This window comes from Furipterus horrens, unplaced genomic scaffold (genome assembly GCF_987537825.1).
Source record: "Furipterus horrens unplaced genomic scaffold, mFurHor1.1.pri manual_scaffold_7, whole genome shotgun sequence".
Lineage (NCBI taxonomy): Eukaryota > Metazoa > Chordata > Mammalia > Chiroptera > Furipteridae > Furipterus > Furipterus horrens.
The window spans coordinates 10,773,152-10,779,720 of NW_028327177.1; the positions used below are offsets into that span (position 1 = coordinate 10,773,152).

Genomic DNA, 6,569 nt, shown 5'->3' on the forward strand with positions numbered 1-6,569 from the left:
TTGCTGCTCACCAAAATGTCCTTGTGCTCCCCCACATTTCCTGTGACTAGGGCTGATCAAAGAGCTCTAAGCAGAAGTGTACCCTGTGCCATTTCTAAACAAGCATTTAATGGCTGGTGGAAATCTCCCTCCCCTCTGCCTCAGCAACTTAGGAGACATGTATTCCAGATGATACAGCCCAAAAGAGGAAGCAGCCTGAATCTCTGAATCATTGTTTAGTGGCTAATTGCCCCAGAGAGACTAAGAGCAGCAAGAAACCTTGATGACTGAGAAATTATATGTTAAACCAGGGATAATTGGGTTGGTTACAGCAGCCCAGATTAGTCTGTTTTGGGAAAGAGATACTACATTTACTTGATGGCTGTTGAGCCTGTGAAGGAAGAATCAGTGTGAAGGCAAGACTGTGAGATGTTTTTTAAAAGAGGCCAATAATTGACATCTTTCTGTGCTAATTCCTTCTACAATGAAAAAGGCCTGACCAACCTCCAGCCTGTCCAGGGCCCTACACCTCTGGCTCCACAACTTGCGGGACTTGAGGAAGGCAATCTTCTTGATCCTCAGTTTCCTTGTCTATAAAATGGAGGGTGGGACTTTCGGTCAAGATGGAGGCATAGACAGACACGCTGCGTCTCCCTCCACAACTAAGAAGTAATACGCTACCTCAAAACTAGAGACAACCAGAAGTTCCAGAAAATCAAGCTGCATGGAAGTCCAACAAACAAAGATATAAACAAGAAATACTCATCCAGACAAGTAGGAGGGGCGGAGAGGATGCGGTATGGGGGCAGCGGCAGGCTGGCGGAAAGCGCAGTTACATGTTTTAAAAAGTCAGGAGGGATACCTGGGGAGTGTTCCCAGCTCCTGACCAGACCCTGCAGATCACGGTCCCAGCACCGGGGAAAATCAAGCCTCATTGCTTCTGACTGCAGACCAGTAGGAGTTGGGGTGGAGGCAGAAACTGCTGGTCTCAGCAGAGTCCGCTTGTTTAAAGGGCCCCCATGGTCCTAGAACATCCACAGACCCACTCACTCTGGGAACAATGGCCAGAGCAGCAGCTAGAGGGGCACCAGTTCGGTGTGGAAGTGGGAGAGGTGCCTGGAAAGGGGGCAAGTGCTAGGCAAGCGGCATTGTTCCCTCTCAGACCCCTGCCTCGCATACAGCACCACGACGGGGTGAAATGGGTCGCCCGTTACTGAGGAATCCCTAAGGCTCCGCCCCTTACAACGTAACAGGAGTGACAGCTCTACCTGGGATGCGGAGGCAAACAAAACACAGGAGCCTGTCAGAATGAGGAGACAGAAGTATGGCCAAAAAGGGGGAACGGATCAAGGTTCCAGTGGGAGACAAGGAGATAGCCAACCTAACAGATGAGGAGATAGACAACCTAACAGATGCAGAATTCCAAACACTGGTGATAAAGATGCTCTCAGGCTTGACAGATATGCTTGAATATGGCAACGCATAAGAGAAGAAGTGAAGGCTGTGCTAAGTGAAACGAAGGAAAATCCACACAAAACCAATGGTGAAGGGAAGGAAACCAGGGTTCAAATCAATTATTTGGAACATAAGGAAGGAAAAAACAGTCAAACAGTGCAGAATGAGGAAGCAAGAATTGAAAAAAGTGAGGAAAACTTCCCAAATTTTGTGAAGGGATGGACATACAGGTCAGGGAAGCACGGAGGGTCCCAGGTGAGCTGGACCCAGAGGGGACCACACCAGGACGCATCATGACTGAGATGTCAAAGGTGAAAGATGAAGACAGAGTACTGGGGGCAGCAAGAGAGAGGCAGAGAGTTGCCCACAGGGGGGTGCCTATCGGACTATCAGCTGATTTCTCAGAGGACACTTGCAGGCAGGAAGGGACTTGCAAGCAGTATTCAATGTGATGAAAGGCAACCTGCAAACAGGATTACTCCATCCAGCAAAGCTATCATTTGGAATGGAAGGGCAGATGAAGTGCTTCCCAGACAAGGTGAAGCTAAAGGAGCTCATCATCACCAAGCCATTATTATATGAAATGTCAAAGGGACTTACTTAAGAAAAAGAAGATCAAAACTATGAACACTAAAATGACAACAAACTCACAACTATCAACAACTGAATCTGAAAAATAAAAACAAAATCCAACTAAGCAAACCAGAATAGAAACAGAATCTTAGGTATGGGAATCATTTGGAGGGTTATCAGCTGGAGGAGGGAGGTGGAGAAATGGGGAAATGGTGCAGGGACTAAGAAGCATAATGGGTTGGTACAAAATAGACAGGGGGATGTTAAGAACAATATAGGAAAGGGTGAAACCAAATAACTTAATATGCAGGAACCATGGACATGAACTAAGTGGGGTGGAGAGAAGGGGGTGACTGGGCAGAGGGGAGCGAAGGGAAAAAAATTGGGACTACTGTAACAACATAATAAAATATACTTAAAAAAATTAAAAAAAAAACAAAAAACACCCTACCTCCACTTTATCAAGAGATGTTTTGAAAGAAGACGTATTTTTTTATAAGGTCCTTGAAGTTCAGTACTTCAGCTATTTGATGGGGATGTAATGTTTCTTTCATTTTTATTATTTTTAATTTTATTTTTTATCAATTTTACTCTATCTCAATAAGATACCTGGGTACATTATCTAATTTATTTTCAAATGTTTCCAGAAAAGGGAAGAGATACTTCCATAGACTTATCATCAATTTAAAAAAATACATATTTTAAATGCTTAGAAACCTAATAGTTTAGTTCATTGGGGTACTTTAGTATTTTTTTTAATTAATTAATTAATTTACTTTTGGGCAATACCCCTGCTCTGTAACAATTCTCGCCTCTCAGACTTAAGACCCTTTATAATCTTATAAAGGACAATGGGCGAAGGTCTCGTGCTCTTCTAGCTGGACATGGTCGTCATCCTACCTACCCCTGGTCCAGAAATCCCTAGTAAGAGTGGGAGTGGGGGGGGGGTGGCCTTCCCACATGGGGAAGGATCTTGCAGACTCCAGGTCAGTTGGCTGTCCTGATGGCGACATAATTTAAAATATTAGAGGAGGCTGCCTGTATCCAGGAAATGTGAATCACTGTGTCTGCAGGCTCACAGCCATCTTCTGAAGGAACTGCCTTTGCTCACAGTCTCTACTGCCCACATAGAGCTGCCCTTTCTCCCCAAGACTGCCCACTCTTCCTGCCATGGCAGATTGGACTAAGCTGACCTTATAAGAAAATATGCGCTGGACCAACCAGATTCTCTCTTTAGATTTTGAAATTGGGACACTGAGAACCAGGTCATTTAGCTCTAATGAACAAAACTGAACATCATATTAGATTCCTGGGCTAAAGGCCACTTGGCTGGACCAGGTGTTAGAGGAGAGTCAAGGGAGGAAAGGATGGAGTGGACGTACAAGGACAATAGCTTTGGTTCTTTAATTGAGCTAACTTGAGTGGATTTCTATACCACAACCAGAAGAGAGTTAACTGAAACATCATGAAATCAAGAGAGAAAATCAGGGCCAAAGTCCTGCCCTGAAGGGCCACCAAAAAACAGCCTGATCTCTCTTCCATGCAGGTACATAAGATTTTCAGGCTGTAAAGACCCTAGAGGACAGGATCAGCATCATCAAGGCTGATATTTTCTGAGAAGTTAAGGTAAGCCAGGCCCTTTGCATGAGCTATCAATCCCTCAAGAAAGGGTACAACAATTGTGATATCTTTATTTTACAGATGAGTCAAAACAGATTAAGTAAGAGCATGCCTTTAGTCATGTAGTTGTTGTAGTAAATCAGTTACAAAAATGGTCAGAACTGTTTGCCTTTCCTATATCCTCATCCTTTGCAGTGTGACTTTGCAGCTGCTCCCAACAAGACGTGGTATTTGAGTGGGCCCTGTGACTTCCTTTGGCCATCAGGATGTGGCAGAAATGACAGTGTGTCAGTTCTGAGCCTGGATCTAAGGTTTAAATGCCACTTCTTGACCTCACGATGCTTAACCACAGGCTGTGTTCTTACACTGACTGTACAGAAAGAGGAGGCAGAGTCAACCCAACCAATTTACACCTCAGCCTAGGCCTCTTGCTGGTCTGTATTGTGACTGGGGGGACATGGAGTTCAGAAAAGAATAAATAAATAAATGCTGCTTTTTGATTTACTAGAGCGCTGTGCATGTGAAGGAGTCTAGGCTATTCTACTGGAAGATGAGAAATATATGGCCCAGTCACCCTGTGATCAATAGCCAACCACTGGAAGTGTGACTGAGACCATCCTAGATGAGCCAGCTCTTAGGTAGCCATCTGCCAGACAAATGAATGAGACTCCTGGATCAGGCAGCCCCCAGACAAGCCACTTGCTGAACACAGGTGCATGAGTGAGTTCAGCCAAGATCAGCCAAACCTGGACCAGATCAGCAGAACCACCCCCACTGACTCACACACTTATGAGCTAAATAATAGCGTAGGCTTTTAAGAAACTTAAGTTTTGGTAGATTTGTTAGGCGGCAACAGCTGCAGATGCAGAGCGTCTGTGACTTGAACAGAGGACTATCTGACTTCAACACCAGAGAATGTTTTCAAATCCTGTGCACACTGCAGCCTGGCTAATGCAGAACCTTTCCTCTGAGAAGCAGCATAAAAGTAAACTCTACAGATCACTTACAAAAGCATTACCAGCTGTTTGTCAAATGCAGATTCATCCCCTTATCCCAGACTTAACTGAATTAGACTCCCCCAGGAGCATGGTCTGAGAATCTACATTTTAAACAAAGTTCCCCGACCATTTTCATGCACATTAACATTTTAGAATTCTAGACTGCTCTGCTACATTGAAACACAGTGAAGCATTGCATTATCTCACTCTGGTGTTGCTTTCTCCTTGGTGGTCCCTAGGCTTATTTGTATGGTAAGATTTTAGGTCAAAAAAGATACATTGGCACTTTTTTTTCAGGGATAGTGTTGACACAGTCACTGTTTGATGGAAATAGAGTATATACCAATGAATGAACCAACCCAGATGACACTATGATTTAAATGTATCAACATATTACCCCTTGAATAAATACTGGAAAATTAGTTTTTCCTGATCCTATAGTCCATTCATATGTGGTCTTATGCTAGGTATAGAAATAGGGTAGGAGTGGAGTCGGAAAGGCATTTACCAACAATATTAAGTTGCCTTTGCTGTTATGATCTATAACATGATTGTTTTCCCAAAGCAAGCACTCAGAGGGATAGGAAATGACTTTACTCTAACTTGACTTTGAGTGTGCTCAGTCTGAACTAACTAGCAGGAACGTGTGTTCACCTCTGAAGTAGCCATTAGAGTTGTGGGAATATTTCACCAGTGCTACATCCTCAAGTTCACCAAATTCTAGTTAAAAGTTTAAAGTGTCTTTTAGACTGATCTGTTTCATGGTATCATGTTTTATAGGAGACTTTTTCATCAAGAATAGGAAAGGAAAATTAATAACAGAAGGAAACTACTACAAAAAAGTGCTGTTGGAAGCCTGTTCCTCTTCAGATGACACCAGTGCTTAGAAGTTTTAATTCGAAGTTCTTTAATCCTACAAATATTTTTTCCCCTGTTCCAAAAGTGGAAGAGGCTCTGAGTAGCCAAAGTGCTGTGCATTTTAAGACCTGCTGGACAAGTCCTCATCTCAAACAGTACTGAAATTTTGCCATAACAGACTGTGCATGACAAACCACAAAACACATGCATTAAAAAATCTAGGCTTTTCTAACTGTGCCAGTCCGTGGGTAAAAACTTACTTCTGGAGCCACACAGCTGTTGAAATCAGTCATATTTACAATTTTTACAAATGAGTTTATTTTAATAAAAACAAGTTACTCTGTGAGCATGATCTCTAAACAGATTTATGTGGGCTGGCACAATCTGCTATGCAAAATATATATTCATATTGCTTAGTTCTGCAACCAGATTTTTTTTTTTGAGGGTGAGTCTTGCTTGGTACAAGGATACCAAATAATTGGCAGCAATTCAGCTAATGACACTGTTCTCAGCACTGTGCTATTAAAATTGTTTTCCTGGACAGAACTGCCCTGTGGGCATGGCCGTAACTTGGGAGGACTCTGGGCTGCTGGCATTGGGCAGTGAACCAGACAGCTTAAAGAGAGAAGGAGGTGATGTTATAAACCAGTACTAAAGACACGGAGGAGGACTGGGCAGGTGGGGAGGAAGGAAAGAAAAGGGGGACGGGAAGGAAGGAAAAAGAGGGAGCGGTTGGGGGAAGGGAAGGAGGATGGGCAGGGAGGGGGGGAGAGAGAAAGAGAAATAGGGTTTGGATTCATCAGCTCACACCCTTAAAGGGGTCTCTTAATGTATCTGTTCTTGATCTCTGGCTTATGTTTCTATATTCATGTTTGCTTGGTTACTAGACTGTAATCTCCTTGAAGACAGTAATATTGCCTGACTCAACTTTGCATCCCATATGCTGGTGCTCAAAAACCATTGTTAAATGCGTGAACAAGAGAATGAATTTCTGTATCTGAAGCATGTCTTTCCTCAGAGATGAGTCCTACAGAGAGGTTCTCAGTGGGCACAGTACTGTCCCCTAGGAGGCATATTGGAATATTG

The 6,569-nt window shown here is 43.4% G+C and overlaps 1 non-coding gene across 1 annotated transcript; it reads left to right on the forward strand.

The window, feature by feature from the left end:
* Positions 1–3,956: 3,956 nt before the first annotated feature.
* Positions 3,957–4,088, forward strand: LOC150004024 (small nucleolar RNA SNORA51). The gene has a single exon (XR_016512551.1). It is a non-coding gene; the product is annotated as a small nucleolar RNA SNORA51 (small nucleolar RNA).
* The last annotated feature ends 2,481 nt before the right edge of the window (positions 4,089–6,569 follow it).